Raw genomic sequence first — 12,907 nt, forward strand, 5'->3', positions numbered from 1 at the left:
GGCAGCAACAGTTTATAAAAGGAGCCGACTTGTAAAAATCAGATGTGTTAGTTTAAAAAGCCGGAGAACTCAGAAGGCTTTTCTAAAAAGAAACATCTTTAGGCCCTGCCTAAAAATCTCTAAGGAGAAAGCAGTTTGTAAATCAAGAGGGAGGGAGTTCCATAAGGTTGGTGACACTACTGAGAAGGCCCTGTTTCTTTCCACCACCCCTTGTACCTCCATAAGCGGTGGCACTTGTTGGTTGGCAACCTTCAGTCTCGAAAGACTATGGTATAACCCAGGGGTGCCCAAACCCCGGCCCTGGGGCCACTTGCGGCCCTCGAGTCCTCTCAATGCGGCCCTCAGGGAGCCCCCAGTCTCCAATGAGCCTCTGGGCCTCCACAGATTTGTTGAAGCCGCACTGGACCGACGCAACTGCTCTCAGTGTGAGGGTGACTGTTTGATCTCTCAAGTCAGCTGTGGGATGAGGGCTCCCTCCACTGCTTGCTGTTTCACGTCTGTGATGCAGCAGCGGCAACAAAGGAAAGGCCGGCCTTGCTTTGTGCAAGGCCTTTTATAGGCCTTGAGCTATTACAAAACCTTCATTCATTCATATAAGTTCATCTTTAATATTTTCATGTAGGTAAATTTATGTAAATGTATTCAAATTTGTAATGTAAATTCATTCTTTCTTTCCCCGGCCCCCGACACAGTGTCAGAGAGATGATGTGGCCCTCCTGCCAAAAACTTTGGACACCCCTGGTATAACCCTACAGCACCCAGTATTCACAGGTGGTCTCCCATCCAAGTACTAACCAGGCCTGACCCTGCTTAGCTTCTGAGATCAGACGAGATCAGGCATATGCAAGGTAACAGTGGCACTTGTAAGAGGCACCAATGTTCCTTCTAATTTTTGAGGGGGGTCATAGAGCCCTAATGTGGCTGCACAGGGGGCAGCTCCAGAGTGCTCAGAGATGATAGCATTGCTGAAATACAGAGCACGAAGATGGAAGCTGTGCAAGGCTTCTATTCCCACTGCAGGGTCATGCAGCATACAGGGACTGTTGATTGGGGAAGTAGTATATCCCCCTGCTCTAATAACCCCTCTGTTGCCTGGAGCTCTTCCCTTGCTCTGGGCAGCATGTGGTGGGCTTTCAGCTGGCACTGAGCCGACACCATCAATGACCCAGCTCTGAATATCGAGGGCATGTCTTAGAGCACCTTTGTGACACTCAGCTGCTCCTAAAACACGGAAATCAGAGTCCCAAAATGTGAACCCCGCCATTTGATCGCACATACTTTAATGACTAAGGGCGCAATCCTCACCCCTGATGTCAGTGCTTTCCAGCTCTGGCATAGCGGTGCCAATGGGACATGTGCTGCACCCTGCAGTTGGGTGTCACTCACGGAGGCCTCCTCAAAGCAAGGGAATGTTTGCTTCCTTACCTCAGAGCTGCATTGCCCTTATGTCCGTGCTGGAAAGCATGGACATAAGGGGTTAGGATTGCGTCCTAAATCAAATTAAGACAGGGTGGATTGCAGGTATCCTACCTCAGCTGTAGAGCATCTGCTTCACATAGAGAAGGTAGCAGGTTCAATCCCTGGAAGCAACTCCAGGAAGAGCTGGGAAACTCCACAAAACTGTGCTGTAGATACTGAGATGGGTAGACTGATTGGCAAGGCACCATTGGAAGCTTCCTTATATACTGATACGTAGCAAGAATAAAAACACCTTTCTTTCCCCTCTCACACAACTCCAGAACTAGGAGAAATCCACTGAAACTGAGTGGATAAAATCAAGTGTCAAGAAAGTTGGAACAGACAAAAGAAAATACCCCTTTATTATTATTAATTATTAACAGTATTTATATACCGCTTTTCAACAAAAAGTTCACAAAGCGGTTTACAACGAAAAATCAAATAACTAAATGGCTCCCTGTCCCAAAAGGGCTCACAATTTAAAAAGATGCAAAAGAATACCAGCAGACAGCCGCCAGAACAGACACTGCTGGGGTGAGATGGGCCGGTTACTCTCCCCTTGCTAAAAAAAAAAAAGGAGCACCCACTTGAAAAAGTGCCTCTTACCCAATTAGCAGGGGCGCTTTATCCAGTGTTTACTTGATTTGTGGAACTCCTTGCCACAGGATGTGGTGATAGTGCCTGGCCTAGATGCTTTCAAAAAGGGATTGGACAGATTTTTAGAAGAAAAGTCCATCTCAGGTTACAAGCTATGATGGGTATGTGCAACCTCTTGATTTTAGAAGCAGGCTACCCCAGAGGGCCAGATGCAAGGGAATGGTCACAGGATGCAGGTATCTTGTTGCCTTGTGTGCTCCCTGTGGTATCTGGTGGGCCACTGAAATATAAGAAGCTGGACTAGATGGGCCTTTGGCCTGATCCAGCAGGGCTCTTCTGATGTTATTACGTTCTTACTTCTTGCTCCTTAGCAGCTGCAAGAGAGCCATGGGAGGCAATCATTTCACGTCAGTAGTTGGCTGAGGTCAGCTAAGACGCTTGTGCTGTTCCACGGCTATAAACCCTGAGAGCAGGAAAAAGGCTCTCAGCTATGCCCCCACCACCACCACTATTTTGAACATATTCCTCTTTGAATCCAGCAACCTCAAGGACGCAGTACAAACCACATTCACTTTGTGTCACATTTCTCCCCTCCTCCCCTGCTTTTGATCTTAAGGCCTTGGAGAAGAAGCTGTAGTTGAGTGGCAGATCTAATTTGTGTTTTCGACTACATAATTGGCGCTTCAGGACGCTTCCAGGACAGGCGCTTCCGAAAGAAGGGAGTGACACAAGTAAATCATCAACACCCTCTCTGCAACTTCAAATGGAATGTGGTGTGCGTATGGGCGTGGGGACGATCTGATTTACAGAGCAAGGCAAGCATGAGACAATTCTGCACCCATGGCGTCACTACTATAGCTAGTATGAATTAACATCTACTCAATGGCAGACTGCAAGGGTAGACACAGGACACAGATGCTGCTCTCTCCAGCTGAGAACAAATGTTGTGCTCATTTCTGAGGTTTTTGAGTGTCATTAATATCTAGAGCAGGGGTGCCCAAACTCAGGGGCCACTTGCAGCCCTCAGGGGCTCCCAATCTGGCCTTTGGGGATCAACATCGGACCACTGGACAACACCTCAAGTACAACTGGTGGTAAGAGTACCATTGGTTGAGAAACACTGAGCTAGATGCCTTCTCCATTTGAAGGACCTGCTTCCAAGTGATCTTGGGAATCCTATGCTTTACGCGGATTCAGGATGAAAAGACATGTACACTTTTGGCTGCAGCTGAGTCCAGGAGCTCAGAAGCTAAATCCATTCAGAGAGATGACAAGGGTCCATTTTGCAACCATTCAGATGACTTAGTAGACTAGACCAACCAGAGTGAAAACTTGTCTAGAGTAGGCCAGACAAGTACAAGAGAGATGGAGACACTGCTGCAGACAGAAAACTGAGAGAGTCTTCTAATGGTGTTCAGATATTTGTGGCATGCACACATTTCTCCCTGAAGCATAGAAAGTGACCTTCTACCAAGGCAGACCCTTCCTTTGCTAATCCTGACTAGAACTAGGCACCGTGGGCCCCCTACAGATACCAACACCTATGGATAAGTGAATCTGTGAGTCACAGCCACCGAAAGATCTTTGGACGCTACCGGAAATACCTTCTGGTTGCGTCCGGGGATGTTCTAAGGTGCAGGGAGGCCACAGACAGCCTCTCTGTGTCTTTGAAGGCCTGCTGGAGCCTTCTGAAAGGTACTTCTGGTTTTTTGCTAAACCTGAAATGCATCTCAGAATGCTCACGACCTCCCTGCTCATGACCTCTCAGAACGCCTATCTCTTGATGCAACTGAAAGAACTTCCGGGTGTATTCGGAAGTATAGGGAGGCCCTCCTGTCTCTCTCTGGATCAAACCCATGGGTTCCAAGCCCCCGGCTAAGGATACAGACACCCATCATTCAAGTGAGGGATCTTTCCTAGCCGTATCTGATTAAGGCCCAAATCCTAACCAACTTTCCAGCTCTGACTTGGCTGTGCCAATGGGGCATGTGCTGCATCCTGCAGTTGGAGGGCAGTCGCAGGCCTCCTCAAGGGAAAGGAGTGCTTGTTCCCTTAGCTCGGAGCTGCATTGCCCCGATCTCGGTGCTGGAAAGTTGGTTAGGACTGCGCACGAAATCTGCAAAGTCATGCACAAAGCTGTGGTGAGGACTCCATTCCTTCCCACACCTGCCCAGCTCCTTACTCCATCACTCATTCCACAGTAGACAGGAACTGAATGCAATGACATCTACAAATGGCCCCGCTCTTGTGCAGAGGAAAGAAGCCATGTTGTTCCCGGTCTGTGCGAAAGCCGGATCTAATATGCTCTTCTGTTCTCCCATTCACATCAGATTACATCTTGTTGCCAATCTAACATCAATGGAGTGATATGAAAGACATGAGGCACATCTGCTGCTTCTGATTAGCCATAGGAAAATATGCGCTGTCACTCAAAATTCTCCCCCCCCCCAGCCTCGTTTTAAGGGATCTCATCAAAAGGTTCAAACAGCAGCAGGGTATGTGAGATTAAAGTGCCCTTAGAAGGGAAGAAGCAAAGAAAGAATTATATAGTATATTTATATTTTTTTTTAAGTAGAAAAAATATATATGAAAAGACGTTTGAAAATGTCCTAAGAATAACTCTAAACTTTATCTGTTTCCCAGCTTGCAGGCACTAAAGCTTCACGGCAGGGTTTCACCTGGCAAAAGTCCCATTTTGAAGGTCAATTAGGCTGTGGCTTGTTACAGGGAGTTTAATTCGATCTGACCAGGGTGCACAGGCCGTGTGTGCCTTGTTCAAAATAGAGACAATCAAGGGAAGAGAACCCTCAAGCAAACACAACACATTGTTCTTACTTAACACAGACCAGGCAGAGGTGCTGTCGGTCAGCAGGAAAGCTGGTCTAGGGAGAGTTGTTTAGCCTGTTCTGGTTGAGACTGCTCTGTCTCTGCAGGAGAACATAAGAAGAACTGGATCAGGCCAGAGGCCCATCTAGTCTAGCTTACTGAATCTCACAGTGGTCCATCAGACAGGCCATCAGGGAGCGCACAGGATGACAAGATCCCTGCAACCTGTTGCCACACAACTTGTAACCTATGATGGATTCTTCCTCTAGAAATCTATTCAATTCCCTTTTAAAAGCATCTAGGCCAGACACCATCACCACATCCTGTGACAAGGAGTTCCACAGACTAATTATATGCTAAGTAAAGAAATATTTTCTTTTGTCTGTTCTAACTTTTCTTTTGTCCATTCTAACAGGAAAAGATGTGCAACTGTGGGGGCTCCTGGGCTCAGCTTAGCTACTGGGTAAACAGGAAGAACACAGTACATGCTTTGGTGGTGGGAGGGGCAATCAAGAGGCATGCAAGGGCAAATATTTATTTTCCCCTTAACTGTGGTTGGCCCCTGTGCCTGCCACTGGCCATCAGTAAGCCTGAGGGAGGGCTACCGAACACATCCTGGGGAGCCTAGCGCAGGGTTTGCCACAACCTCTTGCCGATGCTGGCATCTCCCCAGAGCTGCTTCTTTCGCTGGCTGGATGATCTTAGGAAAGAGTCAGAATGCTCTGCTCAAGCTCTCTTTTCCATGTCAGTGTCAGAAAAAACGAAATGTCAGTGTCACAGAGTGGATAGAGGGAGGTTCTCTTGCACAACACCAGAACCAGGAGGTATCCACTAAAACTGAATGTCTGGAGACATACATACAGAATGTAATAAGCCTGTGGAACCCCTTGCCACATGATGCAGTGATGGCACCTGCCCTAGGTGCATTTAAAAGGGGATTGGACAAATTTATGATTAGTCCGTCACAGTTTGCAAGTCAGGATTACTATATGCAATCTCCTGTTTATAGAAGTGGGCTATCTCTAGATGCCAGATGCAAGCGAGTGGCAACAGGATGTAGGTACCTTGTTTTGTGTGGCCTGGAGGCATCTGGTGGACCACTGTACGATGCAGGAAGCTGGACTAGATGGGCCTTTGGCCTGATCCAGCGGGGTTCTTGGTTATTATTCAAAAATCCTGTGCTGCAGCTGTGTGGGAGGATTCTGAGTGACCCAGGTCTGAGAAAACAGCTACGGCTGGGTCAGGTTCCATGAAAGGTAGAGTATGATTAGAAGGGGCCCTGGAGATGGGGGGGGAAGAACACTGGGGGGGGGGGGAAGTGGATCTAAACATTCAAATAAGTTACTCATTGTGACCTTGAGCAGTCAAAGTGGAAACTCATCTAGAATCTACCAGACAGGCACAAGACAGATGGATAATGGGTTCGGACGGGAGCCAGACAACACTTAAAACTGTCTGTTATTGGGCAATGTGGGACTGCAGGGCAGGCGAGAAAGCCTGATCCATCACTTCTTTTCTCACACTCTGTTCTCATCACCCCCCCCCCCCCAATGCCATGTTTGACTGGGACTTGCAAACTTGGAAAGGTTTTTCATTCAGCAAAGGAGCTCCCTGATCAATGAAGCCTGCAGCCATCAAGCAAAAAGGGGGGGGGAATAAAATAAAAAACACCCCCTCCTCTCTCTCTCTCTCTCCCTTAGCTGAAGAGGCAGTACACGTTGTGCTGGAAATAAAATAAATCAGAGCACGAGGGCAGGAGAGCTCGCTAACAAATTAGACTGGACTAGTCGTGTAAGCGCAGCCTTGCCCTGCAGGGTAGCCTGCAGTGTGCAGATAAGCTAAACTGGAGTTTGTTATCACAAGCAATATTTTGTCCCACCTCATAAAGGGAAAAAAAAAATGACACAGCTGGAGCTCAACTCATCTCAAATGTAATGAAAAAGTGATCAGAACAGAGGTCCAAAAGAAGGGGGGAGAAGGAGGTCCAAAGGGGAAAGAAGATGATCAGAGCTGAAAGGTTCAAAGACACTTCCCAAAGTGACCTTTTGTAAGAATGGGCAGCTAAGTTAAACGGGAGTTAGAGACTCTTATAATGCTTCCACTGGACAAACGGACACCATCATCCGTTCTACTGGGTACAAATGATAACATGGGGTTCTAAAGCTCTGGTCTATTTTGCTGCTGCATGAGTGCAGGGCTGAAACAAGGGCTGCCAAACTGGTAAGAGTTTCCCAGGCTATAGCACTGTGACTTGGAGGGGACTGGGAGAGGCAACAGCAACCACCACAGGAATCCACCACAGGCAAAAGGAAGTACAGGTGGGTCCTTTTTATCCACAGTTTTGGGACACATGGATTTGACCCACTGTGGGTCCTGAACCCACAGCTGAATACCCACTGAGCTGAGCCTCCCGGACAAGACCAGTCTGCTGTTCCAGTCACCTCTGGAGATCTGGGTACCCTAACCCACAGATTTCATTATCCATGGGTTTTGGAATCTGGGGGGGGGGAAATCCGGGAATGGAAACCCCCACCGATGCAGAGGCGCCACCTCTACACCATGTAGTCCACTGATGAAATGAGCTGCCCCACAATGTAACAAGAGCCAATGGTTTGGATGGCTTTGAAAAAGGTGATTAGACAAAGTCATGGAGGGGAGGGCAATCAGCATCTGGCTTGGATGCCTTTAGAAGGGGATTGGACAGGTTTCTGGAGGAAAAGTCCATTATGGGTTACAAGCCGTGATGTGTATGTGCAACCTCCTGATTTTAGAAATGGGCTCTGTCAGATGCAAGGGAGGGCACCAGGATGCAGGTCTCTTGTTATCTGGTGTGCTCCCTGGGGCATTTGGTGGGCCGCTGTGAGATACAGGAAGCTGGACTAGACGGGCTTATGGCCTGATCCAGTGGGGCTGTTCTTATGTTCATCTTTGAGGCAGTATGCCACTGAAATGCCAACTGCTGGGTGCAAAGAACTGGGGAGGCTCTGTCCTCTGCTTATAAGTCAGGGCTTTTCAGTATTTAGTGTGCATGTGTGTGTTGCCCCTCCCCCCAGAACCATTTTTGTGAGTACAAGCATCCCCTGTATACAAGGGGGATCCATTCCCAGCCCACCCATGGATGCAGATAAGAGGGGAGCCTGTAAGTACAATGCTCCGTGCCCCCAGCTGCACCCGCTACCTTCCATTTTCCTCACTAAACAGCAGGCCTTTGCAGATGCTACAGGAGGAACACAACATGCAGGCAGCCAGCATGCGCACTACAGGGGACACAGCAAGAACAGGAAGCAGCTTCACAAGTGGTACAGTACTTGCAAAATGAAAGAGGTTTGAAAAGCCCGGGTTTAAAGGGGAGACTAACTTTAGAACTGACTTTACAGACTTTGGGCTGCACGCTTTCATTTGCGAGCTGTGACCCTACTTCCCTTCCGTAACCAGCAGCAGCTATTTTAATATAACTTAGGGCCCAATCCTATTCAGCTTTCCAGTACTGATGCAGCTGTGCCAAAGGGGGTTTGTGTGGCATCCTGCGGGGGGGGGGGGTCACAGAGGCCTCCTCAAGGTATTTACTACTACTACCACCACCACCACCACCAGTGGTATCACCAGGGGAGTGCAGGCTGCACTGTTTGATGTGCATTGGGGGGGGGGTGATACTACTACTGGCCAAAAATTGTTTAAATCACAGTTTTTAGGAATAATACCATCATGCTATACATCGTTTGATGTGTAACGTCATGCAGAATGCAATTAAACAAGCTGTACTGAAATATCTCTAACCTATCAGATGCTATAGCCAAAAAAAAACTAGTGGGGTGGGACAATGATGCATCACCACACCTATTGCCTGGGGCACTGCTCCACCCACTGCATGGGAGAAGGTCCATCGTGGGGCTGACACGCTGGTCTCCTGCGCCGGGTGACGCCAAACCTTGTGATGCCACTGACGACAACAGCTGCTACTACTACTACTACTACTACTTCTACTACTGGAACATACCAAGATCCAGGTCTACAGAGCTTGCGTCCTGAGTACACTTCTGTACTGCAGCGAGTCATGGACTCTTCGCTCACAACAGGAGAGGAAACAGAACGCTTTCCACATGCGCTGCCTCTGACGCATTCTCGGCATCACCTGGCAGGACAAAGTTCCAAACAACACAGTCCTGGAACGTGCTGGAATCCCTAGCATGTATGCACTGCTGAAACAGAGACGCCTGCGTTGGCTTGGTCATGTCGTGAGAATGGATGATGGGCGTATCCCAAAGGATCTCCTCTATGGAGAACCGGTGCAAGTAAAGCGCCCTACAGGTAGACCACAGCTGCGATACAAGGACATCTGCAAGAGGGATCTGAAGGCCTTAGGAGTGGACCTCAACAGGTGGGAAACCCTGGCCTCTGAGTGGCCCGCTTGGAGGCAGGCTGTGCAGCATGGCCTTTCCCAGTTTGAAGAGACACTTGGCCAACAGTCTGAGGCTAAGAGGCAAAGAAGGAAGGCCCATAGCCAGGGAGACAGGCCAGGGACAGACTGCACTTGCTCCCAGTGTGGAAGGGATTGTCACTCCCGAATCGGCCTTTTCAGCCACACTAGATGCTGTTCCAGAACCACCATTCAGAGCGCGATACCAGAGTCTTTCCAGACTGAAGGTTGCCAATACTACTACTACTACTACTACTACTACTACTACTACTACTACTACTATTACTACTACTACTACTAAAAAGCTCTTATCAATCTTGATAATGTAGTACAGGGGTGTCAAACATAAGGCCTGGGGGCCGGATGCAGCCCCTGAAAGCTTTTTATCCGGCCCTCAGGCTCTCAGCTGCTAAGCAGTGCTGAGGTGTTAGCACTGAAACAGCAGCCCACATAAAATTGGGCTTTCCCACATCTTGACATATGATCAAGATTTGCATATTTTCTCTTCTGTCATTTGCAGTTAATGAACTTCTATATGAGAGCAAGGTGCTGATTTCTGGCCATCACCTGCTTAATGATGTCACCTTCTGCTTGATGACATCATTTCCCGCCCTCAGCAGGCGTCCTGAATGCTAACTTCGGCCCTCTGTATGAAACAAGTTTGACACCCCTGATGTAGTATCTGTACCAAGGAACAATATTATAAGCTCTTCTATCACTCCTGCTGGAGAATTTATTATACATTAAAAATGAAAGGCAGTTTACTCCCTGAAACTCCTCTGAAGCTGCAATAAAATTGTATTGAGTGCATATTTGTTTGTTAGCAACATTACTTCATTCAATCAGCAAGTCTAAACAAATCTGTTTTCCCATTACCACAGTCAATGTGGCACAAGAGATTTAGCAGGGAGATTTCTTCTAATCCATATAAAGCTCTGACAAACTTTAATAAACTACAAGGCTGAAGACTTAAAATTCTGTTTCAAATGCCCCGGCATTCAAAGGACCCAAGGACGATATACCCTGAGACTGATTCCTAAAGAGAGAGGTGTGTCTGCCCAGTGCATCTGCCTTTGTTACTGAACACAAATTCTTGCTGGATGAGCAGGGTACCTAAGAACATAAGAAGAGCCCTGCTGGATCAGGAAAATGGAAAAGGTGCAAAAGAGAGCGACTAAGATGATTACTGGGCTGGGGCACCTTCCTGATGAGGAAAGGCTACGATGTTTGGGCCTCTTCAGCCTAGAAAAGAGGCGCCTGAGGGGGGACATGATTGAGACATACAGAATTATGCAGGGGATGGACAGAGTGGATAGGGAGATGCTCTTTACACTCTCACATAACACCAGAACCAGGGGACATCCACTAAAATTGAGTGTTGGGAGAGTTAGAACAGAAAAGAGAAAATATTTCTTTACTCAGCGTGTGGTTGGTCTGTGGAACTCCTTGCCACAGGATGTGGTGACGGCATTCGGCCTGGACATCTTTAAAAGAGGATTGGACAAGTTTCTGGAGGAAAAATCCATTACGGGGTACAAGCCATGATGTGTATGCGCAATGGGTTTTAGAAATGGGTTATGTCAGAATGCCAGATGCAAGGGAGGGCACTAGAATCTGGTGTGCTCCCTGGGGCGTTTGGTGGGCCGCTATGAGATACAGGAAGCTGGACTAGATGGGCCTATGGCCTGATCCAGCGGGGCTGTTCTTATGTTCTTAACTACAATTCCCAGGAAGCCTTGCAGGTCTCTTGTGATCTGGTGTGCTCCCTGGGGCATTTGGTGGGCCGCTGTGAGATACAGGAAGCTGGACTAGATGGGCCAATGCCCTGATCCAGTGGGGCTGTTCTTATGTTCTTATCAGGCCAAGGACCTATCTAGGCGAGCTTCCTGCATCTCACAGAGGCCCAGCAGATGCCTCAGGGAACACACAAGATCACAAGAGACCTGCATCCTGGTGCCCTCACTTGCACCTGGCATTCTGCGGCAAATGGACTTTTTCTCCAGGAATCTGTCTACTTCCTTTTTAAAGGAATCTAGGCCAGATTCCATCACCACATCCTGTGGCAGGCAGTTCCTCAGACTAATTACATGCTGCATAAAGAAAATATTTCTGGTGTTTCGTGAGAGAGAAAAGAGCATCCCTCTATCCATCCCCTGCATAATTTTGCATGTCTCAATCATGAACACCTCCAGTGCCTTTTTTTCTTGACGGGTGGGGAAACATTTTAGCAGAAGGGCTACATAATCTCTCTGACACTGTGTCAGGGCTGGGGAAAAGATAATTAATTTAAATTTCAAATTTGAATAGATTTACATAAATTTACATTAATGGATACATTAGAGATGGAACATATACATGAATGTATTTTACTGAACTTATTTGTAATACTCATGAGAACTTGGTTGGCAACCTTCAGTCTCAAAAGACTATGGTGTAAGCCTACAGCGCCCGGTATTGCTAGGCAGTCTCCCAACCAAGTACTAACCAGGCCTGACCCTGCTTAGCTTCCAAGATCAGACGAGATCGTAGAACCACATGAGAACTATGAACTGTTTACCACACACCCCTTGCACAGTGAAACATACAGACAAAGCCAGACACACATGGAGACAAGTTGTTCAGAGGCAATGGGGGCGAGGGGTTAAAATAAAGTCCAGGAAAAAGCAGAAAACACATGGAGACTATAAAAGGCCTTGCTCTAACTTGGCCCGCGGCTCATGTCTGGCAGTCACAAGCAGTAGCTGCAGGCCAGCACGGGCTCCAGCAGTCTCCAACGGGTCAGAGGTTCATTGGAGACTGGGGGCTCCTTGTGGGCTGGATTGGGGGTCCCCAAGAGCAGCAAATGACCCACGGCCAGGGTTTGCCCACCCCTGGCTCAAGATAACATCTGAACAAGGAGAGTCAGGACGGTGCAGTGGTTCTGGAGCTGGACTTAGACCTGGAAGAATGAGGTTCAAATCCCTGCTCAGTCACCAGTCTTCCTGGGTGACCTCAGCCAGTCACTCCCTCTCTCAGCCTCACCTACCTCCCTGGGCTGCTGTAAGGACAAAAGGAGGGAAGGAACCATGTATGCCACCCTGAGCTCCTTGGAGGAAGGGCGCTATAAAAATGTGAAAAACACATAAGCACAAAAACAAAACAAGATTGTTAGAGCTCTACTCACATACAGAGTGTCTTGCACCTGAGTACATATATCCATGGATACCTGAGTCTATTTTTACTGCTCAACATTCTGTATGCACTGTAGCCAGATTGTATCAGTGTTGAACAGAATGTGTGAAAAACTGTACCTGGGTACCTGATTGTTCCTAGGTAAACAGATGCATCCAGGTGCTGTTTGACATGTGAACGCAGCCACAGAATATACCTGGGTACAGTTATTCGTGCCTTCCATTCAGTGCAGATACCATTTGTGTACAGCCCACACAGACTGTTGTGCAGTAAAAATGAACTCAGTTATTCACATGGAATGGTGCGCCCAGGTTCAGGCATTTTGTACTTGGGTACAATATAAATATGCGAATGACCCTCTTTTGCCGTATCTTTGAAAAGGTGAACATGACATCTGGGGAAAACGGAAGCTGCATTTTTGTTTATGAAAACAGAGGC

The 12,907-nt window shown here is 47.8% G+C and overlaps 1 protein-coding gene and 1 pseudogene across 2 annotated transcripts in view; both read right to left on the reverse strand.

Moving 5' to 3' along the window:
- Window positions 1-12,907, reverse strand: part of TENM1 (teneurin transmembrane protein 1) — a 277,961-nt gene that overhangs the window by 235,003 nt on the left and 30,051 nt on the right. The gene's annotated exons all lie outside the window — the stretch shown is intronic.
- LOC136663395 (5S ribosomal RNA) lies at window positions 747-866 on the reverse strand (annotated as a pseudogene).

The sequence above is a fragment of the Tiliqua scincoides genome, chromosome 12, assembly GCF_035046505.1.
Source record: "Tiliqua scincoides isolate rTilSci1 chromosome 12, rTilSci1.hap2, whole genome shotgun sequence".
NCBI lineage: Eukaryota > Metazoa > Chordata > Lepidosauria > Squamata > Scincidae > Tiliqua > Tiliqua scincoides.